The sequence below is a fragment of the Phodopus roborovskii genome, unplaced genomic scaffold (assembly GCF_943737965.1).
Source record: "Phodopus roborovskii unplaced genomic scaffold, PHOROB, whole genome shotgun sequence".
NCBI lineage: Eukaryota > Metazoa > Chordata > Mammalia > Rodentia > Cricetidae > Phodopus > Phodopus roborovskii.
This window is the reverse complement of record NW_026126470.1, coordinates 5,886,845-5,913,898: the sequence shown is the minus strand read 5'-3', so window position 1 is coordinate 5,913,898 and position 27,054 is coordinate 5,886,845.

Sequence of the window (27,054 nt, the reverse complement as noted above, 5' to 3'; positions counted from 1 at the left end):
ACATAATATTAATCTAATGTTTTTATTTGGGAAATATAATATACTGCTACAACACAATTAAAAATTAGGCACGGATAAAATATTTGAATGGAAAATTTACCACATAGTTGGACATGGTGTCACAGGCCTGGCTATGTAAGACTTGCCTGTAGAAGGAAAAATAATACCAAAAAGAAAGAGAGGGAGGGAGGGAGGAAGGAAGGAAGGAAGGAAGGAAGGAAGGAAGGAAGGAAGGACGGAAGGAAGGAAAGAAGGAAGGAAGAAAGGAAGGGAAGTTTGCCAAATCACTATGTAGTTTGTAAACAAATACATGAAAAGTTCATTGGTGTTGTTTGTCACCACAGATGTGGTCAACACAATGAAATGCCATCTATGTACTTGAAATCCAGAGAGCAGCAAAGAAAAGTGCCATCAGTGATGAGAACAGCTGCAAACTTAACCAAGTCTCCCAGGAGTTTAGAGTTCAGGGACTTGAAAATCAATGTGACAGACTTTTGAAATTATACCACATCCCACATATCCGTCAACTAGCAAATGATTAAATTACACAGTATAAAAGGAACATACTAATGATTCCCACAAGAGATGAATTCAAAGTCATCAAGCTGAATGATGCCAGGGTAAAGGTTTCCCACACACTATAGAATTCTCTGAAGTGTTGAAAAAGTCACACCCCAGTAGTAAAAGACATAGTGCATGCCAGAGGCCAGGGTTGAAGAGGAAGGATTACTATAAAATGATGCCTCAACTTTCAAAAGTGATAGAAATTGTCTGCTATGACAACTATGTTAGTGGTTCAAACCTCATTAATTTGTCAGTTTAAAGTGAACATGTTTTATGTTAGATACAGTACAACTCATAGAAATTGATTTGTAATAAACATGTGGACACAGGGTTGGTATTGAGCAAAATTTGTTGGAGAAATAGAATAGCATTTCCTTAATGCATACTTCAAGCTGTCAAATATCAAAATGAACCTGCCTTTCACTGTGGCCAAGTGGCCAGTCAAAGGGCTACTGGGTAAAAACCTTTGAATGAGCACTATGAGAAATCACTTGGTCATGAGCCTGGGATGAGGGAATGTGTTAAAGTCTTCAGCTCTGATGTTTGGGTAGTATGGAAGAGAGAGAGAGAGAATGAGAGAGAGAGAGAGAGAGAGAGAGAGAGAGAGAGAGAGAGAGAGAGAGAGCTGGCAAATGCAGTGTTTCTCTAGGAAATAGCAGCCAACACTGAGCAAATTTCCCCATTCGTAATTCTCTCTATGTCCATCTGCCAAGAAAAACTGAACAGCAGCAGCAGCAGCTGTTCTGGTTGCTCCACAGATTGCGAGCCATGTTTCCTGAATTAAAAATCGCACCAGCGCTCCGCCATCAAGTATACAGAAGACAGGAACTTAGTCAAGATGTGATGGGGGTTGGGAGAGTCACGAGGAAAGCTGATCGTGAGCTAGAAGGCAGGGGCCAGAGAGGCTGTCCAGGCAAAGCACAGATGAATGCAAGGTCGGTGAACAGGAGTCGGAGAAGAAAGGGGGAGGGCATTTTTAAGAATTAAAGTTTGAACAGTAAGACAGTCTTGGGCTCCTCCATTTCTGGAGAGGAAAGGAAGAAAACAAAGAGCAAACTGACACAGCATGACCAGTGCTGCCCATATGTCGATGTACTGGATCCCATTGTGCAGATGCTCAAGGCTGGAGAAATCAGTTGCATGGACAGTGCACACTACACAAAATGTTAAGATGATCTTTCTTCCCTTCTAGCTCCAGAGAGCTCCTTCTTCATACATATGCACATACCTACATACATACATACATACAAACATACATACATACATTACATTCTGACTGCAGTTTCAACTCTCTCCTCTCCTCGCAGTACCCCCCCCCCCACACACACACACTCTCTCCCTCTGTTCCTACCCCCCAATCCATCCTCCTCCATTTCAGTTTAGGAAAAGGCAGGTCTCTGTAGTAAGGTGTGGCTATGGCTTGCTTCTTTGTCTCTCTGACCTTTCAGCATTTTCCCCTACATCTGTCTCTGGGATTTTATTTATTATTATCATTATCATTATTATTATTATTATTATTATTACAAGTCATGATACATATTGGTGGTATTATTATTATTATTATTATTATTATTATTATTACAAGTCATGATACATATTGGTGGTATTATTATTATTATTATTATTATTATTATTATTATTACAAGTCATGATACGTATTGGTACCCAATGTGGTGCATGAATTCCTGGAAAAGCCTCTTGCCTGTGGTTTTGAAACCACTGGCACAGGATGGAGATAAACATTGGGCTCCCCTGCTGGAATCACTGCCCATCTGGCTGGGTTCTTCTCTTCTTTTTCCCTAAGTCACTAAGTGAGTTTAGGATTTTTTGTTGTTGCTATTGTTGTAGCCCCATCCCCCCACCCCCCCAACAAACTCAACAGGCCCCAAACTCCAGGGGGACCTAGGCTCCAAATGCCACAGGACGAACCCACCCTAGATCTGCTGGTTTTGCCTTCAGGCAGCTCCCGCCACACACACTTATTCTGAACAATCCCATGTGTAGTTTTTCAGAAAGCCAGCTCTCTCTTCTTCTCTCTGTTCAGCCATATCACTTCCTAACTGTCTGTACAGACCTCCAGACCTCTATGGTTAACTAGTGGCTATCTCTGCCCTCTGATCTTCAGGTAAGCTTTATTTGTTAGAGTATAAACAAGATATCACTACAAGTCACCCATGAATATCAACAAAACATGACATATCAGGTTTCACTAAGACTAAGCACCTCCCTATGTATTAAGGCTGGGTAAGGTGAACTAGTATGAGGGGTAAGTAGGTTCCCAAAAGCCAGTAAAAGAGTCAGAGGCAGCCCCTGATCCCACTGTTAGAAGTCCCACAGGAGGACAAAGCTACACAGCTATAATACATATGCAGAGTGCCTAGATCACCATGCATGATTCCTGGTTGTCAGTTCAGTCTCCGTGAGCCTTTATGGGTCCACGTTACTTGAGTTTGTGAGTTTTCTTGTGGTGTCCTTGAGCCCTCTGTCTCCTACAATCCTTCCTCCCCTCTTCTTCAAGATTCCCTGAACTTTGCCTAATGTTTGAATGCAGGTCTCTGCATCTGTTTCCATCAGTTGCTGGATGAAGGCTCTCTGATGACAAATGGGCTAGGTACCAATCTATGAGTATAGCATAATTTCATTAGGCATCAATACACTGACATTTTCCTCCACTCATGTACTCATTCATAGGTGGATATTAGCTGCAAAATAAAGGATAACTATGTTTCAAATGACAGACCCAGAGAGACTAGGCAACAAGGAGAGTTCAAAGGGGGAAACCCAGATCTCCCTGGGAAGGGGAAACCAGGTACAAAGGTAACTCCCAAGAATCGACAAGGATGACCCCAGCTAAGACTCAAAGCAATAGTAGATATATAGCCTGATTTGGTCATCTCCTGAGATCAGGCAGAACTTCAAGTGGAGAAAGTGGGAAAACAACCCAGTCATATAACCTTCAACCTACAGTCTGTCCTGCTTATGGGCTGTGTTGGGATAAGGGTGGCATAGTCAACTATTGACGGCTCTAACCCAAAACCCATGCCAGGAGAGTTATCCCACCCCTGACACTACCTAGAACACCAAGATCACAGGCTGGATGACCCAGAGTCCTCGAACGAAACCAAACAAAGTTCCTCCTAGTCAAGGAGTGCCATTTATTTCCTACTGAGAACTGTGCCTCCACCCCTACAGTACTCTGATTCCTATAGCAGAAGTCTTTCCCATAGTCATTGACTGCTCAATTTGCCTATAAATTGAAGAACCACCTTCCTACAGTGGGACATAAAAGCCCTTCAGCTGTCAAATTTTCTAAAGCCATTTGCTTTCCTCCTTTGTTCTTTGCTTCCTTTTTCCTTCCCTCTCCCCATTTTCCTCTAATTTACACTTCTTTTCCAAAAACTAGTCTGGTTCTAGTTGACACATAGCTCCCAGATCTGAGGAATGTTGTGTAGAGAGTCACAGGAGGGGACACAGTGAAGCACACTCTACTAGACCCATAAACTTGAGGGAAAGTGTGCATAGTGTCCAAGGATGGCATCCACTGAAGAATCACCCTCTGGCTTGGAAAAGGGAATCCCTTCCCAGTATTCTCTGATACCATTGTCATCCATTTCTGAGAAAAGGTCAGGATGGAGACATCTTTCTATGAAATGTCCTTTGGTGTGGAGGGTAGGTGAGAGAAAGGAGTTGTTCCAGTTTAGCACTTTAATTGTGACTACAAATAGTTTTGGCTATTGTGATGCCCATCATATGTTCTCTGAAAACTACTGAAGAAAGGGGTAATTTTAAATAAGCAAACAAAGTTAGAGGTTTCCTTCCTTGTGGCACTTGTACACATTCTTAGTTTGCGCTGATCCTCTCCCAATCTGATCTTCTCCCCATCTCCCTACCCCTGTTCCCACTTGTAAACTATGGCTCTCAGCACTCCCCATTCTACCTTCATATCCCGTTATTACTCATTTCCTAACTCTCCCTGAAAGCCTCTTTTTTTTCTATTTTATGACTCTCTTTCTAGTTTTCTGTCTTGTGCCCATATGAGGTGAACATACACATACATACAAACTATATATGACATTAAACATGCAGTGTGTGTCTTTCTGACCTTAGGACAAAAAAGAGCTTCACTTCATATAATAAACCCCAGTCAGCTCCATCCATTTTTCTACAGATTTCATTTTTTTTTACAGCTGAATGAAATCCCACTTTATATATGTAATACATCCTCATTATCCATTCATCAGTTAAGAGACATGTAAACTGATTCTCTTCGTTATCATGAATGAACATAGATGTGAATGTATCTCTTGGCAGGACATATGAATCTTCATCATCACTCCAGGAATGATATATCTGTATCACATGAAGATTTTCCTTTTAACTGTTTGAGAAATACTCATAATAATTTCCATCATGGTTGTACTAGTTTACACTTCCACAACAGTAAAGAGTTCCTTTTTCTCCACATCATTATCAGCAATCTAGGGGCCTCTGATAGTAGATCAGTATTTATCCCTAGTATATGAATGAACTTTGGGAGCCTATTCCACATAGGGGGACGCTCTCTCAGCCTAGACATATGGGGGAGAGGCTGGGTCCTGCTCCAAATGATATGACAGACTTTGACGATCTCCCATGGAAGGTCTTGGACCCATGGGAAATTGGCAAAGCCATCACCCACATGGTCAAAGCTCAGGAAGATGGCCAAGCTTTTTCTCTAGGTTGGAGTCTAAGTGGTTATAGACAGTTGAGTAGTTTTATTTGATTCAGCTTACATCACATTAGGGATAAATACTGGACCACTACTAGAAGCCCCATAGACTGCCTAGTCCTCCTAACTGACACCCACATTCATGGATCTGGGTTGGTCCTATTCTGGTTTCCCAGCTATCAGACTGGGATCCCTCTTGGAACAATTGTTTTTTGCTGAGACAAAATTTTATAATTTTATACATTGCCTCACTAAAAATAAATATAATCCACATTTATAAGGAACAATGGATGCTTCCTCTGTTGTCAGAGGATATGTCTAAAATCTTCAAGGGCCCTACTCCAAGTTTTATTGGTGACAAGGTATTCATGCTTAATGCTCATAACCTGGGCACTATAGCATCCTCATCTATATTCTAAAAGTATGGCATGGACAGACTTGATATTTGTAATGACTTCTTAAGAGTTACATGTGTTGCCAACTCACTTTGTGGGTGTCCTTCTTACTACAGATGCCATTATTTAATACAGTGTCCTTGCTTGCCCTTCAAATATATAAGTAAGCATTGTTTGGTGTTTGCCAAAAAAAACAAAAAATGGTTTATACACAAAGTTCCTAAACAGAATTTCTCTTCCATGTGGTCCCACAGCCACCATTTAGCCCCAGATAAACACACAGAGAACTTACATTAATTACAAACTATTTGGCTGATGGCCCAGGCTTCTCTCTTAATTATTAACACATTTTTATTAATTTAAGTACTTCTACCTGGTCTTACCTTACCAGGGAGTGCTACTGCATGTTACACTTTCAGTGGCTACATGGTGTCTCTCTCTGGCAGCTTCTCTCTGCCTCATCTCCCCAGAATTCTCCTCATCTGGGAGCCCCACCTATATATCCTGCCTGACTACTGCCCAGTCAGTGTTTTATTCATTAACCAATAAGAGAACCATGTATACAGAATCCATCCCCCATCACCAAAGCCAATACAAAAAACAAAACAAACAAAAAAACCCACTTGGAGTTGTATAGTTACTCTTCAGATGGATTATTTCCTACCTACCTGTTAGCTTGGATTTCACTAGTTTTGTATTATCTGTAATGTTACTGGGGGTTTCAGTTTATTATGTATTCTTGTGTCAAAGCAAACACTAAAAATTAACGTTTGCAACTACTAAATAAATTACCTTGGACATAATTATAGAAGTCACTTGAAAAATTAAATCTTAGGAGAAATATTTAAATGTTCCTGTCCAAATTATAATAAAATATTCCTAACAGGAAAATGAAAGTGATCAAAGCATGATATGGAAGATCAGGACCATAAGAATTTTAAATCATGCTGTGCAGCTGTACAGGAATATTACCTTGAAATTATTCTAACTCGGTGACATGAAGGGAAGCCATGTTGAGAAGAAAAGACACATGTGTAAAGAAGTTAAAAGAGCACCTGGTATTTAAGAATCAGGACATGAGTGTCAACTACAATTGAAAAATTCTTGTAGTATTATATGCGTATAGGTGATTGGCCTGCATGTATATGTGTGTACTGTGTTCCCCGGGTTGGGTCCACAGAGGACAGAAGAGAGCTGCCATGTGGATTCTGAGAACTGAACATGTGTCCTCTGTAAGAAAAGCACTTAAACAATGAGCTGTCCCTCCAGACCCACAAAAGTTTGATTTGATTTCTCCTTATCATGCACTGTTCTTGTTTCCTGTACCAAAGCACAAAACAAAAACAGATTATAGTAACTCCTACCATGGAAATTATATTTCTAATGGGGAAAAAAGCAAGAAACAGGGAATAGTACACAGGGTGTGTTTATAAAAGAAAATGCAGCAATAAGAAAGCTTAGCGTGAGAAATTCAACTTAGAAGGCTGCTGGAGAAATAATATTTAAAAGGTGTACCCGAATCAGAAAGTCCCAAGGGGAGTGAGATGGAAAGCCTGAAGTTTTTCAGAAAGAGGAAAACAAAAAAAAATCAAGTAAAGGAAACTGCGGATAAAGATCACAGAGGTGGTTCAGTGAGGCCACTGAGGGTGACCAAAGTTCTGTAATGCAGTGAGACGAGGTGGGGATAGAAGAGCTGAGAAACACCCTGGGAGGATTATGTGGGATACTGGGTGACAACAATTCTGTGAGCCCTTCGGGGTGATATAGGAAGCTGTTGAAGAGTTTTGAGCCAGATAGTAGCATACCCCAACTTTCGGTTTACCAAGCATCCTGCAATTAATAATAGAACAGTGTGGTATCGCGGCCATAATCCAGCCAAGTTATCTACTCCAAGTAGAGATGCTTATCCTGGTATCCTTCCTAAACGGCCAGAGCTCACGTCAAAGGCCGCTGCCCTGCAGTGATCTCCAAGCTTTAGAGAACAATTCCTTCCACCCAATAGCACACGGGAAGAATTTTGGACCCCAGATTTCTTTCTCTGATATGCATCTAACCATGCAGAAATCCAATTTACAAAATGTTGAAACACAGACTCTCCCCCTATCTGTTTCATTGAAATGTAGGAAATGGAAGTACTCCAAGAAAGCATTCCCTTAGCCTTATGAGAATACAGTTTCTGTGGTTTGATTTTGATAACAGCCACAGCTTAGTAGTAACTCGGAGGCTTTTCTTGGGCTGCTGGGCAGTCAGTGTTTAGAATGGGGGATGGGACATCTTCCTGTCTCATATTCCTCAAGGAATGTGCACCACATTGGGTTCGTGTCCTTCCTGTCTTTCACAGGAGTTCATTCATCAAGGAGCCATAGAAGCCAATCAGCTGCTGGACTGTACTTCCATTGCAATCCTGCACTGCATGTAACTTCCCACATAGCTCCTGCCCCAAAAGAACCAGCTGCCCACCAGCCTCGATGAGGTACCCCACTTAGAGAATTCCAGTTCCTCTGAAGACAAGTCGGAACTGCTGGGAAAGGCAAGCTCTTCAAAGAAGCACAGAGGCCTGGAAAGCTCAGCTTGCTTCAGAAGACTTCCCCAGCTCGGAGCCAAGCAGAGCTGCTGGGATCTGTGAGCTGGCAGTCACAGCCTTGTTCCCACCTGATTTTTGCTGCCTCACCCAGAAACTCAAGTTAATCAGAGGCGTGCTTCCTTCTAATTTAGCACCAGCAACAACTGGCTGGGAAAACAAAACACTAGAAATCCTCATTGTTCTGATTCCCAGACTTGGAGACATAGGAAACAGATGTGATTTTACCAAATGCTGTGACTATCAGTCTGGAAATCCTTACACAGCTTTTGACTGCCAAATGTATGGCTCCCAGCAAGATCGTCATTCAACAAGCCATGTTCCTAACATTAGAGGAAACATTTCTTTTTGGCCTTTACTTCCTCTGTAAGTGACCATCTCCCTTTTCCAGAACAAGATACCTAGCATTCCATTCAGCACCTAGAAACCTCCAAGCAGACCTTACAACCTGGTATGGATTCTCCAAAAGGACTAGCAAGCAGCACAAGAATTCAGTAGGTCCTTTTTGTTTCCTAAACAGACTTTCAAAGACATCCAAATATATGCCACTTGCCTAGTATCACTTTCTTGACATGTTTGCTTAGTCAAGACTCATAAGAATGTGTATCTTCCTTTTAGATACCGGTGGGATAGTGAAAGGTTATCCTCCAAATGAAGAGACATCTGCCGTTAAATCATGTCTATTTTTATAAGTTAAATCACCATCATAAGCAAAACAATTTCTTTAGAAACTTCTCTGTACTCTATCTTCAGACTCTCCCTGCCAAATCCTCTTCCCACACTTAGCAAATAACATAAATCTTGCACAGCCCACACTCTCCCACACCTAAATTATTTGGGTTAGCTTGCTAAGCACATGAATCTTAATCAAAATAAATATTCATCCCTCCTTTCTAAGTAAGTCGATGGCTGGCATTTCTTCTTTCTTTACCACCCCTCAGGGCCTTTCTTCAACACACAATCACATTTTGCTTTTATCTTTCCTATCAATCAGCAGTGTATAATCTCACTTTGAAAAAGATTAGAACTGTACAAATTACTTGTCATTTTAACTCAAGGACAGTTTAGTATGACATGATATTATATAAAAATATCTTTATGTGTAGCATTGGGAATAACAGGATACAGCTTTCTAATACCTTATGGACAGTTCACTAAGCAAACGTTGTCACCCTTCCTCTTTGAGTGTGACCTGATACAGCATTCCACCTGCATCTTCATCTCTCTCTGTAAGTCCCCTAGGTACCACAACCTAACATTCTGTACATGATCATTGAGCCCTCCCCCACCCATGTTCCATCCTCTCACTCTTTCCTAACGAATCAAAATAATAACCTCCTCAGTATAGAAATATCCATTTTGGTGTTGAATATGCATAACCACAAGCTGAACAATCATTATTTTGCTCTTTTAAAAAGGGGCATAACCACAAACTGAATAATCATTATTTTGCTCTTTAAAAGGGGGGGATAGCCTCATTCTATTTTGAGGAATCATGATTTCTGTAATCGTGGCATTTAAAAGTCAAACTCCCCCTTTAATTAAAACAAAACAAAATAAAACAAAAACCCTTTCAAAGACCAACTAATTCAGAACATTTTTAATTTTGTATATTTCCCTGTTTCTGGACATCTGTATAGGAGTTCAACTAGTCAAACTGTACCATTATTGACAGACTCTATTTTTCTTTGGAAGGTTAGTCATATAATTTTATTTTTCCTTTCATCCTTGTTATCATTCCAACTCTTCTTTCTTAATGACTATTCGCTGAAGCACAAATACTGAACAGTCATACATCTCAGATGCCTATTATAAATCTTAAATAATCATTACCTGTGTGTGTGTGAGAGAGAGAGAGAGAGATACTAACAGTTTTATGTCTTTTGTAATGAAATACTATGTTAGTAAATTATTGGAAAGATGCTATAAATACATCTCATTCATTTTTGTTGGAGTAAAATAGCACAAGGGTCTCCCTCTGTGAGCTGTAATAAATGTGCTTAAAAGTCTTACCCAATAGCGGCAATTTAACACAGATTTCTTACAAATGGAGTAAGTTCTAAAGATGTTGAAAAGGTTTGGAAGAACTATGGGATCATCCCTCCAGTCGAGAATTTGAAGCAGCCCAGTTCCCCCAACCCATGATTCAAAAGGCAAAAAAAAAAAGCTAAAAACTGAGAGCTGTGATGGGTAGAAAGCTATAGTCTACAGCTGAATAGAGCAGCAGTTGGAAGGAATACATCCATTGCCAGCTGCTGCCATGGGGATCACAGCCTGCACTCATTCTTGCTGCATATTTCTTTCAGTGTTCTTCAAGTGAGATGATATCACATACCTAGCATGAATTTTTTCTGATACTTCTGAATCTTGATCTACCATTCCAGCTTCCAATGAAATATAATTTCAGCTGCTGTGGAGGTCAACTCTCCAACTTCTAGTTGGTTGCTGCTTTGTTTTGTTTTTAACTTTGGCTAGCTATTCTCTCTGTGGAATGTGGAATTGTTCCCACATCTCCCTTGAGTATTTTAGACACAGGGTGGGAGGTGAGAGAACATAGGTGTGAGAGTAGCCTGTATGCATTGTGAACATGTGTGAAATTGTACAAAAACAAGTTTAATTAAGAAAAACTACTTCTGGAGTGTTTTCTTGTCGTTACAATATCTGGTTTTCATTGGTAACTTCTATTGCTTTTATCACACCCATTCTTTAATTATGGGTATTCTGTCTTGCATGCCATGTGATGGATGTTTCCTTGACACCTAGACACTTCCAATAATAAAAGATAGTAAACCAGATCCTCCTCATATCTCAATGTTTGGCAATGGCTGTTATTTGTTGCTTCTGCTGTTTGATGGTGACTTTACATACATAATTTTGGAAATATGTGCTTTTTCTCACATGTGACTACTGAAAGGCCTCAAAGTATTGAATTTTCATTTCTGTCAAAGAGCTGTGTTAGTGTACTTTATACACTTTCAACAATCCTCCTAGCAGATAGAATTCTAAGTCAGGTCTTTACCTTCTGTTTGCACAGAACTCCAAGATCAGTGAGAGACAGGGAATCAGCTCCTGAGAGTCTCACGAGCATATGTACTGGCTTACACATATGTGTGTCCTTTTAGATGTTCAAGAGTATATGGAAAATTTTTTCACAGCCCTCAATGTCTTCTTATTCTCTAGCACTCCATTTTAGGTGGTTTATTGGTAATCCTTATTAGTCTCAATTGTTCACATCACCTCAGCAATGCCATGTCACAGGGAGAAAGATGTTCACAGTAAGGCCTAGCCCACTTTAATGAAAATAATCACTGCAGGTACTGTTATTGTGGTAAATGCATTAGAGGTCCCACGGTGACCATTCTTGGAGGGTGTAGGGAAAGAGTTTCAAATTTCTGCTGGGCCATTAGTTTTCTTGATGACCAAGTGAGTGGTTTCATTTTTAAAAAATATTATATTGTATTTGTTATATTATATTGTATTATTGTGTGTGAGAGAGAATGTTTGTGCCTCAACATGAACGTGGCAATCAGAAGATAACTTGGAGTAAGTTCTCTCCTTCTACCATGTGGGGCTCTTGGGACTGAACTGGGGTCTTCAGCCTTGGTGAAACACATCTCTGTCCACCAAAGCACCCTGCTCAGCAGAACTCCAAAGCTATTGCAAAACTTGATCTGAGTTGAGTGTACACCTACTAAAATGTCAGTGACATCTTCAAAATTTAGTCACTTTTTAATAAATATTCTTGAAACTATTCCTACCTCTGCTTAATTCTCTGGGATATGAAAACATTAACCAGGATCATTTTATCTCTCTTATTGGTGTAATTTCTGTTATGGGCAAGAAGTCTTCTGAAATCTCTGTTCTGCTATATCTCCAGGTCTTGGCACTGATTAGTTTTGGGGTTTGAAATTTCTGTTGCTCTCCACAGGGAGGAGAGGAGATGGAGGAGGGGGAAAGAAAAGGGGAGAAGAGGAGGGAAAGGCAGACAGGAGGGACCAGGAAGATTGAGTTGGGAGAAGAATAGAGGAGAGATGCCTTAATAGAGGGAGCCATTATAGGTTTAAAATCTGGTACTAGGGAAACATCCAGAGATCTACGAGGATCATCCCAACTAGGAATCTAAGCAGGCTACCTTAAATGCCATTCCCCTATATTGAGATTGATGACTACCTTATATGTCATCCTAGAGCCTTTATCCAGTAGCTGATGGAAACAAAAGCAGAGATCCAAAGCTAACCACCAAGATGAACTCCTGGAATCCAGTAGAGAGAGAGGAGGGATGAGCAAAGAGGTCAAGAATAGGCTGGGGAAACCCACAGCAAAAGCTGACATGGAAAAGGAGCTCATGGACCCCAGACTGACAGCTCAGAAACCAGAAAAGGACAGAATCATGCCCTCTGCATGTGGGTGTCAGTTAGGAGTCCTGGGCAATCTATGTGGCCTCTGATAGTGGAGCAACATTTATCCCTAATGTGTGAATGGACATTAGGAATCCATTCCCCATAAAGGGATACTCTCTCAGCCTAGACACATGCCTCAGCTGCAAATGATATGACAGACATTGATGATCCCCCATGGAAGACAGCACCCTTTCTATGGAGCAGAAGAGGGATGGTATGGGGGTCATTGGGGTCATGGGAGAATAGGAGGGAACAGGTACTAGAATTGGTATGTAAAATAAGACTGTTTCTAATTTAAATGAAAAATAAAATAAAGAAATTCGTTTTGCTCTCCTACCCAGGATTTGTTACCTAAGGTGTACTTTATGGGATGGACACAATCTCAGTTGCTCTGAAAATGCAGATCAGCTGCCCATTTTTTCCCTACTTTCTGGGGATGCTCAGACAACAAACAAGAGGTATGGAGGTGAGGTACCCTAACAGAAGGGACAAGAAATGAAAGAAACAGCTCTTCCCTTTGTCTTCCCCTCCAAGGCCATGACTGATGGTGCAGTTCCCATTCGGAAATGAAGTTCTTTTTCTGAGTAGTGTTTCCTCTGCCCCCTCCAAGTCTCTGAGCATCTCTTATTTTCCTATTGCTGATATAATACTCTGAGAAAAACAACTGAAATCACAAAGTGTTTTTTCTGGCTCATAGTTCAAGTTTCATCATGGTTGGGAAATCCAGGCAGCAAGAGCTTGAAGCAGTTACTCTCATCACACCAACCATCAGAACATGGGGAGCAATGAAGACTAAGCAGGTGCTTGGTTCATTTTCTCCATCTATGTAGACCAGGATCCCAGATAGGGAATGGTGCCACTAACAGATGCAAAGTCCTCTCACTTCAATTAACGTAATCAAGATGATTCCCCATAGGCTTAGCCTGAGAACCATCTCCATAGTAACACAAATTCTGTCTGGTTGGTGACATTAACCATCGTAGACAAATAAAGAAGAGTTCCAGGTGCTACACCAACTTTGCCGCTTATACTTGTAGAAGTGCCTCCACACCCATAGGGTCCTGCTGGGTCTGAAATTTAAATTAGCATAATGTAGATTAAGGGGGTGCATAAGATAATCCTAATATAGACTATAACAATAAGTAGAATGAGAACCCAAGATTCAACAAAAGTTAGTAGCTTGACAGATTTGAAAAGAATAGCAAGTTATAAAAAGTTGACTGAGTAGTAAGAGAAGATTGATGGAGTGTTAAGCTAACAAGATACATGTAGTCGCTACTTGATCTGGAGGATCATAAATAATGAAAATGAACATAAATAATCAAAATGACAGGATGGCATACTTTAACTCCTTCAACTCTTTCCAAGAGTTATAACTAATTCCTCTATTGAATGCCCATATAAATACATGCATTTGTATACATAAAATTATCTCTCCTGGGTTATACATGGATATGGATTTGTCCTGATGATTCAAGCTCTAGAGGTATTACAGAAAAGCTTTTCTCCATTGAAAAATTTATTTTTCATGCATATACATACAGACACAAATGGTAGGAGGTAGATGTCTGCACAAGATATTTAATGACAAAGCCAGATTTTCACAATACATATCTAAAAATCCAGCCATACAGAAAGTTCTGGAACAAAAACTCCAACCCAAGGAAGTTAACTATGCTCACAAAGACACAGGCAATAGATAATCACATTTCAGCAGAACCCAAGGGTAAAGCTGTTATGAGTAAGGTTTTCCCGCCAATCCTGTCCCACAGCCACACCAGCCCCAAATAACACAGAGAAACACTGTGTTATATATAAAGCTGTTGGCTAGTTACTAGTTTCTTATCAGCTAGCTCTGTCTTAATTATTAACCCATTTCTATTAATCTAAGTACTTACATGTGGTCTTGCCTTACTGGAGAGAGGGGCTTGCATTCTCTCTCTGTCTTCCATCTTGGATCTCCTCCCTACTACTTCCTCTCTCCTCCTTGTCTCCTAGTCCTGCCTATCTTGCTTTTCTATTGGCCAACAGTGCTTAATTCTTCTTGGTGGCAGCATTTTTTTCTCAGTTGGACTGTTTTGCTAGAGAAAAACAGACTTTCACGGCTCCTTTAAGGGAGGTTTGCATAAGCAGCAAAAAAAAAACAAAAAAAAAAAACAGTGTTTAAAGATCTCTGCTAACAATGTAATGGTGTGTACAAGAGCTGGCAATGGCAGTGACCACATCTCGAAGCCAGCAACATGCTCCTGGATGGCAGCATAGACCAAGGCAGTGAGCACAGCTCTAAGTTCTGGCAGTAAAGGTACCCGCCACCATCTTGGACAGACAGGGCTAAAACAGCTATGGCTTTCATTTTAACAATGTTGTTGTTTACCAGATAAAGACTTGTGGACAGATAAAGATAAAGATTTACAGAAATGACAGATTCACATTAAGAAAAACTACTAAAGGTTTACAGTGTGTTTTAAAATATACGTAGGCTTGGGAGAGAAAAAGAATAAAATGGTTTTAAAAACACAGAGAGTAGCTGAGTGTGGTGGCACATGCCTATAATTCCAGCAGTTGGGAGGCAGAGGCAAGCAAATCTCTGTGATTTCAAAGTAAACCTGGTATACAAAGTTAATTCCAGGACAGCTAAAAATTACACAGAGAAATAGAAGTAGAAAAATAGAGTAATAAAAAAAAGCCATGTAAAGATGGAAAGCACAGAGAAACTTTGAATACTATATGCTATTCTGTTGTCTTTAAATTGTTTGACTGCTGAGGAAATAACAACTGTTAAAACAAATGCTGCTGGATTAATCCAATTTACATATTTTAAAAATGCTTTGACTCCAAAATTTAAGTCTAAGTATAGGTTACTGGGGGAAAGGTTACTATTTTTGTTTCCATAGAAAATGAAAAGCTGTGGATTCCTTCCAGACTAACAGGGTTTGAAAAAGCCAGACCCCCTGAAGCAGTGTCCCAGGTGATCCAACATTCAAAGCAGTTGGGAAAAGTCAGCCTTGCAGACTACAGCCAGGATTTCTTCATCTTCTTAGGATCCCCCATGTCAGCGCCCCCTACCAGCAGGAAGCAGTTTGGAAAGAACAACGCCCAAATTCCCAAATATTGTCTGTTTGTTTTCATTTAAATAGGCTTGGTTATAAATGGTTAACGATCACAACCAATTCTTTTAAAGGTATAAAGGGGATTATGGTATAGATATGAATACTTTGTTTTGGAATGGATTTTCATTTATTGATACAATTTAAGGTCAATTTTGTGATATGTATATTTTTCTTGTTTAGGTATTGTGTTTATATAGTTCATTTAAAAATGTAATGTAAATTTAGTACAGATTTTAGATAGTTACATATAATAGTCAAAACTTATAGCTAGGTGAGTTAGGTTTTCTAGATATGTAGAGATGTATCTGAGATGAATAGGCATTCTTCAAACGTTTTAAAGACCTACAGAATATGGGATTTAAAATGGTTTAGGGTTTTTCTTAACAGTGAGGCACAATTGCTCCTGGCAATACCACCTGCATCGGAAAGGAAGATGGACATTAAAGAAACACGTTATGGAGTTTGCTTTCAATATGGCAAGACTAGTCATTTGGATAAGATACTGCTCTTGTCTGGACTATTTAACTTTGTGAGGTGTAAACTGGACATGCAGGACCCACAGAAAAGTGAATGCTGATACAAGATGGACATTGATACCGGGTTCCTGCTTGATGGAAGAGTCAAGAGAAGGGGAGGAGAAGAAAGCACGTGGGACTAGGAAGATTGAGTCAGGGGAGGAATAGAAGACAGAAGAGAGAGAGAGAGAGAGAGAGAGAGAGAGAGAGAGAGAGAGAGAGAGAGAGAGAACATAAAAGAGGGAGCCATTATAGGTTTGAAGAGAAAACTGAATCTAAAGAAAGGTCTAGAGACCTACAAGACTGCTGCCAACTAACAATTTGAGCAACCGTGGAAAGGCTACCATAAACGCCCTTCCCGGATAGTGAGATCAATAACTAACTTATCCACCATCATGGAGCCCCCATCTAGTACCTGTTGGAAACAGAAGCAAACATCCATAACTAAACACTGAGTCGAACCTAGAATCCAGATGCAGAGGGAGAGGACAAGACCAGGTTGCAGAAAAACATAGAGACAGCTGACCTGAACAAGGAGGAGCGAAGGGGCCCCCAGACTGACATCTGGGAATCCAGCATGGGACTTACTCAGACCTCCTGAATATGGGTCTCAGCTTGAAGGTCTGAGCTGTCTAAGGGACCTAAGACAGTGGAGCCAGGATGTATCCCTAATGCACAAAAGGACCTTGTGAACACATCCCGCATGGAGGGATAACTGCCTTAACCTAGATACAGGAGAGAAGTCCTAGTCCCTACTTCAAATGACTTGACAGATTTAGATGACCCCTCCTGGATGGCATCACCCCACATGTAGAGTGGGGAGGGTGGTTGGGGTGCATGTGAGGGGGCAGAGAGGGTAAGAGGGAGGGAGGGAAAGAGGGAGGGAGGAAAGGAAGGAGGTGGATGGAACTGGGATGGATATGTAAAAACAAATAAATAAATAAAATTTAAAATAAATAAAAGATTCTTTATACTATAAGGGGAACTCACAGAGTTAAAGATTTAAGGTCAGTGGAAATCATCATCTTAGAAACCTGAATGAGTGAATGGGGAGGCTGTGGTGCCTACAAAGCCACATACAGACTAGAGGTTTTGCTGCCTCTTCCATCTTTCAGACAGAACTCTCAACACTCCATCTTTCCTGGATTAATTCTCTATCTTCAGAGCCCAAGACATCTTCTGATCCATCATCAGTCTATCATCTTTTATCTCATTTTCTCCAGTAAAAACGTGTGATTCTACTGGACCCTCACCAACAATCCAGTTCAGTTCCCCTATAAGATCTTTAATGTATTCCCACACATAAAGTCTGCCTTCATCGCTCTTAGTCCATTTTCTGTTTCTATAAAGAATACTTGGGACACAGGTAGGTGATGAGGAAATGAAGTTTTCTTTGTCTTCTGCTCAGGAGTCTGGGAAGTCCAAGTGTTTGATGCAACTGTCCCCTTAGTTAAGGATCACATAGTGGAAAAGGAAGCAGACATGACAGGGACTCTTTCTCTTCATAACAACTCACTCAGATCCAATTCAGTCCCATGGGAATAGGAGTTAATCCAGTCTCGTGGGAACAGGGACTTCCTTCCAGGGAACACACCGATTCCTCAAAGCAACCTAGGCTCTTGTTGGAGGCCCATCTAATAATATCACCATAACAGCAAACAACTTTCAATATCAGTTATGGTGAGATCAAATCACAACCATACCATGGTAACTGTGCCAGATAATATTGACAGATTCTGAGGATTCGGGTTTATGTGCAGTTAGCACTTCATTGTACACAGTCTTGTTTTTCTGCATAGGGGCCAGTTTTCTTAACACCACTAATAGGCAAATTACTTTCTAGTATCAATGTCTTCTAAATATCTTGTCTCATAATATATACTCTATTTTTAGCACAGCAGTCCAAATGTTCCAAATAAGGAATAATTTTTCCATTGGGGTATATTTGAAAATATCTGAAGAATATTTTGCTTGTCAAAACTTGAAGATGTGAAATAGTAGGAGAATTCTAGCTGGGATCTTCTGGATAGGAGTCTAAAGATCTTATACTGAACAGAGTCTCACATAAGGAGAGGGTGTTGGCAAGAAGGCACAATGAGTAAAGGCTCCTGCCACCAAGACTGAAGACCTGAGTTCCATTCACTGAATCCACATAGTGGAAGGAAAGAACCAGTTCCCACAAGCCCTCTGGCATCTACATGGGAAGCATGACATATTCAGTCACAGAGAGAGAGAGAGAGAGAGAAACAGAGACAGAGAGAGAGAGAGAGGGGAAAGGGAAAATGAGGAAGAGAGGAAAGAAAGTGAGAATAATAATATCTGGTTCAAAATCCCAGTAGTACTAGAGCTACAGAATGCTACATGGTTTATTTTTTTAACATGATTCCTTTATTTATTCTTTGAGAATTTCATATCATGCAACCCAATTCTGCTCATTTCCCAATGCTCCCATATTTGCCCCAGATTTTATCCCTACAAAAGGATAAAATTAAGACCAAACAACACACACACACACACACACACACACACACACACACACACACACACACACACACCAAAAACAAACCAACAAAACCATCTTCACTCCTCTGTCTTTCCTGCCTCTCCAACAACTCTTAACTGTCTGAGTGGCACTGGGAGCTGTGATGTCACACAGTCAGTTTTACTTGCAAACGTTTATTGCTCTCAGTCATTGGTCTGGTTCAAAGCCTCTGGTTTCTGCTACACCCTCATCACTGGACCCCTCCCCCACTGAAACTCCTCTGTCATCACTTCATTGACTAATTATTTTTACAATATATTTCTACTATATATCTTCATAACATTTAAGGTCAATGATTCCTACTTTTAAGAAAAATTAGCTGGGCATGGTGAGCATACCTTTAATCCCAGCACTTGGGAGCAAGAGGCAGGGAATTTCTATGAATTGGAGACCAACCTAATCTACAGAGTGAGTTTCAGGGTATCCAGAGTGGGTGTAGAGAGACTTTATCTCAATAAATAAATAAATAAATAGTAAGTATCTGCTGCATTGTAACAATGGAGGGATGGTACTTTCACAATTAATTGTGAGTTGCACCTCTCAATGTCTCTGATCTTTTTCACTCTGGGTGTGCTTTCCAAATAGCTTGCCTCTTAGCAGAGAAGATTCCCTTCAACTGGATCTTCTACTGTTGTACAACTAGACCAGGTATGGGCCCTCCAAACCCTGGAGAAATCCAAGTTTAGGAGTCAACACTGCTACAATTTTCCCAGCCAACATACTGTATCTGCATCATGTGGCTTCAATGCTGCTTGTCTAATAAAACCTTCATTCAACAGCTAAGTTGTAATTCTCTCCATGGACATATCTCTTTAATATTTTTCAGCATTTCTATATGCCTTTAAAGAGCCATAAAATTATATTTTTCACTCAGCCATAGATGGGAAACCTGAATCAATCTCTCCCCGTGAGACTCAGGGAATATCATCAAAGAGGGTTTGGAAAGGATCTAAGAGCCAGAAGATGGAGAGGAGTGCTAAGCAATTCTGTCCTCTGCATATGGCATAGCTGATGGACACATGAACTTGCAGGAACTGTGGTTACCCGCTCCAGACCTGCAGAAAATCAAGCCAGACTTACAGGCTAGAGGAGTGCATGGCCTCCAAACCCCACCTCTAGCAGAGGAGATAATGGCAGTTGATCGTTGATAAGAGAGGAAGAGTTGTTTCCCTTTGTGGGGGCAGGGGACTGGAAGGCTGTTCATGTCCGAGTGATGACTCCACATGTAGGTACCACAACTTGATTCAGTTACTTTTTTTTTTTTTTTAAACCTTAGAGGCATATTTGGAGGTAGGCTCGGAGGAAGAGTGGGAAGGATAGTATACGTGTGGGTGTGGTTATTTCTGCTTTCCATTTCAATTATTTATGATTGTTTTGATTAGTTTTCCAAACTGGATGGCACACAGAAATCTTATATTGCTCAAATTTCAAATCTAAAGTTGCCTGCCTCTGTCTCAGTTATCATAAAGCTAGACAATAAAAAGAGTTATTTTTTTGTCAGAAGGTCTCCAGTAAAGAAAGCATCAACTAGTAGGACAGGGAAGGAAAGCACCTAGAAATGCATACTGTACTTAGCAAATTACCCAATGGGCAGGCAGTATCCCATAAATGACAGAAAATATGGTAGGCAATATAAAATAAGCCTCAGAAGTACCACAACAGAGAGTCAAAGAAAGTGGATATTTACACACACACACGCACATGCACACGCACACGCACACACACACACACACACACACACACACACACACACACACACACACACTTAATATAAGCATTCCAATTAAGCAGGCTTTGACCTTGAGGTAAGAATGTACAAAATGAAAATCAAGGACTGTATTCACTCAGTCCTTCCCACGTCTTCATTCTTCACATATAATCAATCCTCAAAATCTGGACAGCTTTACTTTAGAAGCTTTTCTTGATCCATTCCTTCTTATCTGCTGATATTAATTTTCTATTGCCACATAAGAAATTAACATAAACTGGGAAACATTAAAAAATCATCCATTTCTTATCTCACAGTTTAGTACATCAGAAGCCAAGGCACAACTTATCTGTGTCCTATGCTCAGTGTCTCAAAAGACTGTAATCAAGGGGTTGGTCACACAGAGTTCCGTTCTGGACCTTGGGGTCCTCTTCCAGGCTTATGTGGATGTTGGCAGACTTTAGCTCCCTGTGGGTGGATTTTTCCCCCTTTGGTCTGAGGTCTCTGCTTGCTTGTTGGCTGTCATCCAAGGGGGCACTCCTGTGTCTTGGAGAATGTTTATAGTTCCTTGCCAAATAACCTCTCAGGACCTCTTACAACACAGCAGATGACTAGTTCCAAGCCAGAAAGGAACATCATTAAGGAAGACACTGCTCACCGCCTTCATCATACCCAGTTCATATTCACTCTATTTATAGTTCCTGTCCACAATCAAGCAGAGATACACAAACATTGAAAAATGGAGAATATTTAACACCATGTCCCTGAAACGCCTTCTTTCTACTCGCAAGACTCTTGCCAAGTCAAGGGAACAAGGAAAGCTAACTAAGTCCAGAATGTTCCGTTAAAGTTATCAGAAGGGTCACAGAGCCCTTGTCATTTGTTCAAGCTAGTGATGCCACTAATTATAGCATCTAATTGATAAAAAAAGAAGAAGAAAGAAAACCTTTCCTTGCAGTAAACAATGTGATTTAAAATAAAAATTTAAAAAAAAAAAGTTTGTAGTTAGGACAAGTGCTCTGATCTAGCAGGACACTCATGACTGTTATTTGTTCACATGCTGTAGGGACCATATTTGTACCACTCTAAGAACTATATGCATCCTTCATGAGCTTCTGTTCTTAGTAGGGCTATCAACACTGAGCACTAGACCTTAGAAATGCATAGCCCTCTTGTTGGCTTCCCTGTTTCTAATTTGCCTCCCTTGTTAATAACCCTACTAGAAAATTTCAGTCAATTTAGTGTCATATAAACCATCCCCCCATGCTTCAGGATCCTGGTAAGATACTGTAGTGCCCTCGAGCATTTGAACTGTCAGGGATACAGGAAGAAGTAACAGAGACATTTTTCAGGAATCCCTGAGGTTTTTCCCCCCAGGAACTGCTTGTGCCCTTTTCAAATAAGCTACAATCCAGCAAACTGTATAACCTTTAGTTCTACTACCCCATCATAACACAGATCTAACATGAGTAGTAAGCTACTCTTAGAACTCTACTCCTAAATTTTAATATAGAGTCCTACCCTCCTCATAGGGCATCGCCTTACCCCAACCTTCATCACTGCTCATTCAGACTTCAACAACCACAACAGAAGCTATGTATTTTCTCTCACATACTGTACTAGTTTCCTTGCCTTGTTTTTGTTTGTCAGCTGCTCCTTCTACCTAAAATGTCTCTGCATCTTCTCTGCTGCTTAACCTAGATGGTTCATCGAAGGAAATATACACAGACCCCAAAACTTGCCTCAATCCCCTTCATTTGTGGATTAAGTTTTTACACATCACTAACATGATATTCCAGATGTGTTCTGTCCAACTTCTTAGACAGTAAGATGCCTTACAGTAGAAGGAATGCTGTATTTGTCTTTTCCCATTATATGTGTGTATGTATGTATGTACACATATATACATATGGGTTAAGGATTCTATGTGTATGTATCTACATGTAATGAACACAATATTTTGAATTAATGAATAAACAGTTCATTAATAATCATGGGAGTCAGTCACAAGCTATCTGAGGCAATCATGAATAGTAAAATGTGGTTTAATAATAACTAGAATTACCAAGCATGCAAAAATATGATAAATAATAATTGCATTTTTCATTTAGACTGGTGTTGTATGAGCTTTAGTTTATTATTTCAGAACCCTTCATCAGTGTTTATGAGACATTGCCCATGGGAAAATGGATCTTCAGTGAAATCAGTAATCTAATATACGCATCTCATAAAGAAAAGATGAAGGGGGGATTAAGATCCAAGTCTGAAATGCCAGATGAGTTCTGTATCTGACTGAATGATTTTCTTGGACCAGAACTAATTTTTATCATCATGGCGTTTGCCAAAGCTGTGAACACATGAGGCCTGCGATGTCCCATGGCAAGTGTACCAACACTTCCCAAGTTCATGAACCGTGTCCCTTTGACCTTGACACCAGGCTGAATAGAACAAGGCTGCAATATATTTTTTTGATTTCTTATCCCTTGTTATCAATTGTTCAACTGTTTTAGCATAAAAATGTGAGGGATATCATTTCTTTATCCCCTGCTGGTTATATCCCTGGTAAAGTCATAATCCGTGCCACAGTAATCGATTGCAGAAGACATTGCTTTGATAAAGCTCTTTAACCACAATCCTCTTGCCCCATGTTTGGGGTCTGTACAATGATTCAGCTTTGCTTTCTTTCACTCCTGACATCTTTTCACACGTCTGTAGCCTCCCAAACTTACAATTCAATTTCATTGGCATAAAGACAAAGAAAAGGCCCTCTGAGCCTTGCTTTAAAATCATGCCACCATGGGGCTTAATCTCCTTCAAAAACCCTAAAATATAAATTAGGCCTCTATTCATCGTGTCCCAGAGAGGTATCTTTTGTGGGCTCGCACTGCCGCGGGGCCTCCCCAGCAGCTCACAATGGCCATCTGGTTACATTGCCTTCCCAGATGGGCATAGTCAGCACTGATTCCAGGGGCTGGGAAACGGAGAGGGAAGAGGCATTTGGTTGCTGACAAAATTTTACATTTTTAATACAGACACAGATTCCCTTTTACTTTTCTCTCAGCTTTGCTGTCACCTGTTCCGGTTGTTAGCACCTAACAGAAAGCACCTCCTAAGCCATCAAACCACAATGTTTTACGGTTTTGTGACCTTCAAAGAATGCTTTTAGATGTTAAAAACAACTCTACCAGGAGGGATCAATGCTTGATTTAAAAAAAAAAATTATAAAATGTGTAAGCATATTTACATTAGGGAAAAGTAGTATAAACTAATGATGCATCATGTTCTATAAGAAAAAAATGGAAGAATTAAGATGTAGTTAGAAACACTTGTACATGTTTGATAGTAAGCCAGGCAACATCTGAGAAACGTACAGTAGGATAAAATTAACATACTGGCTTTTCTGAAGGTGATGGCAATTTTTAAATAGAATCAAGAATGTGTTTTAATATTTTCAATAATTGTATATTAACATTATTTTTTAAAAAGCAAGAATTAGGCCTGAAAGAAACTGAATCATCTTAACCCAGTTTCACCAAATAGTGACATCCTGAAACTAAAATATATTAACCACTTGATTGAAATATATAAAAACATCTATCTTACAGTTTTCCAATTTAATTTGATTCATTGTTGTATGTGTATTTTAATTCTATATATTTTTTGTCACATGTAGAATTATCTACCCACTGTCAAGGTCCTGAAACTAAACAATTCTACCATCAAAACGACCCTCCTGTTGGTTAGAATCACACTCACAAATGTCCCTCCTGCATCATTCTTGGCAACTAGTTATGGAGACTCCATTTCTAATTTTTACTTCATAACCAAGTACATAGGGTTGACTCTTTGCCTAATTCTCTAAATGTTTGTATAGATATTTACAAAGATTAGTAATGTGTTTGTGTGTTTATTGGTTTTAATATTTCATTTTTTTCATGTTTGCCTAATGTATAGCATTCCCTTGTTAACCATTTAGACTGTTAGATCTGTAGTGATGTTCTATATTTTCTTGATGATCTTAGAGATTTTTGCCTTCTCTCTTACGAGTTTCACAGTTCTTTATACAAGGTGACCCGCTGTTGCTTTAAAAAATGTCATTGATTTCTTATACTGTTATAATCTTCAATTTCAGTGATTTTTTTTAATTCCTTATAACTGCCTTCCATCTTTCTTCTGTTCAATTTGCTTCTCTAGAGTTGGGGCCTTAGGTTATGAGGATGAGATCTTTCCATGTTTCTCATGCAAGTAATTAGTGAAATGAGTTCTTATTTCCACAATGCCACAGCCTGAGTATTTTAATAAACTGCATTTTTCCATTAATTTCTGTGTATTTATTTTTAATTTATTTCTCGATTGGAGTACTTAGAAGTGATTTCTTACATTTTAATGTGCTTATGGTTTTGTTGTTGTTGTTTTGCATTTCTAGTTTGATTACATTCTGGTGAGGGAACATACTCTATGCCATGTGCACACTTACATGAGTATGTGCACTGCCATTTCAGATAAAGACATATGTGTGTGTGTGTGTGTGTGTGTGTGTGTGTGTGTGTATTTATTCAGATAACTTTATGATAACTTTTTGTCCCAGTGATTCTATCAGCAAAGGAGATGGGTGCTGAAGTTACTATAGATTTATTTATCCATTCAGAGATTGGATTTTGTGTAGGTGGAGGGTCTAGCTATTTCTGCATACACACTTAGAATCAGGTCCTCTGGTGAATTAATCCCTTCATTTTCCCACAATGTTCTTTTATATGCCTAGTACATTTTTGTTCTCTCTGAGTTGTACTTTACTCCCTCTTTTAAATTTTCATTAACTGTTGCATGATATATCTTTTCTCTTACACTTATTTGTGTATAGGGAGGTGTCTCTGTGTGTCACAACACATGTATGAAGATCAGAGGAAAACTTGCAGGAGTCAATTCTCCTTCCTGTGGGTTCCAGACATAAAACTCATGTCATCAGGCTTAGTGGTGAGCTCTTTCATCTGCCAAGCCACCTCACCAACCCAATCTATTCTTTTTGACCCTCTTAATCTCAACTTGCTTCTCTGTCTTAAAATTTGAAATAATGTTTTTTGCAAACAATATATAATCTCTCAGTCTGCCATGAGTGACATTTTGTCCCTGATGGTGAAATAAAAAAGCACCACTTCTATGAATACACCAATATTCTCGCCCTCCTGTTTTACTGGTTTTCTGATGTTCTCACTTTTATTGTCTCCCATCTGCCTGGATAGTTCTACAGTCCGAATGTGATGGTAGTCACAAGGAAAACCTCTGCTTCTCTTCACCTGAGAATGTCTTTATTTCTCCTCTTTCCCTGAAGGGTAGTTTCATGAGATATACAATTCACAATTGGCACCTCTTTTCTTTCAGTGGGGAAAATATGGCATTTCCTTTTTGCCACCGTGGTTTCATGTGGGAAAGTAATTGTCATTCGTCATGTTAGTACAACCTGCTATTTTAACAGGAAGCATAGAGCAATTCTACAAGTAGTAAAATGCAGTTCCGGAAGATGCACATGAGATTTGTGCAAGCATGAGCAGGTTTTAATGGGGATGTCGTTTTGGGGAGCAGGTTGCCCTTTTTCTCTTTATATCCTCAACTGGAAGAAAGTGAACAAGAGATATCTCTCAAGCCTCCTTCATAACGGTACCAGTCCCTTTCATGAGGACTTCACCGTAATGACCCCTCTGGAGACCCAGCTCTTAATGTGACCACATAAGTATGTGCAGGGTAGAAAGACAAGGGGACATAGGAGGGGAGTGAAGCCCCTCACCATGTGATCTGATTTACCTTTCCTGACATAACTGATAAGGCCCGTATTGCCTACAGAAGCATGTATATTTCCCCAAAGACCTTTTCACAAAGGGATGTTTAAAACAAGTGAGTAGCAGCACTTGTCACCCAGCCAGACAACCCAAGCTTGATCCACAGGACCCACATAGTACTCAAAACAGACTCCCACAAGTTTTTCAAAAATATTTAATGAGTGAGAGCCCATAAGTTCACACACACACACACACACACACACACACACACACACACACACACACACGAGGGGGGGGGAGACAGGGAGTGCACATTCACATGCGCACTTACACACAATAACTGAAAAAGAAAAAAATTAAATAACAACCAAAAAGGAAACAAACAATGCACTGAGAGCAAGGCTATTTAAATCCTGAGCTTTACTATCCTGGCAGTATTTAGCTCACCCAGTGTTGTCATTAAGAATCCTTTCAGAGGCTGCCACAAATGACTTCACAGATCTTGATGATCCCTCATGGAAGGCCTCACCCTCCCTGGGGAGTGAATGCGGGATGGGATGGGGGGGCCTGGTGGGGGATATGGGAGGATAGGAGGGAGAGGGAACTGGGATTGATATGTAAAATAAATTATATACTAAAAAAAGAAAAAGAAAAAAGAAACCTTTCAGACAAAGGGAAGGAGCACATCTACCTGGCCTAACTTCTACTCCTATAGCTGGAGTCAGAAAAGGCTGAGTCTGGAGACACAAGGTCCACT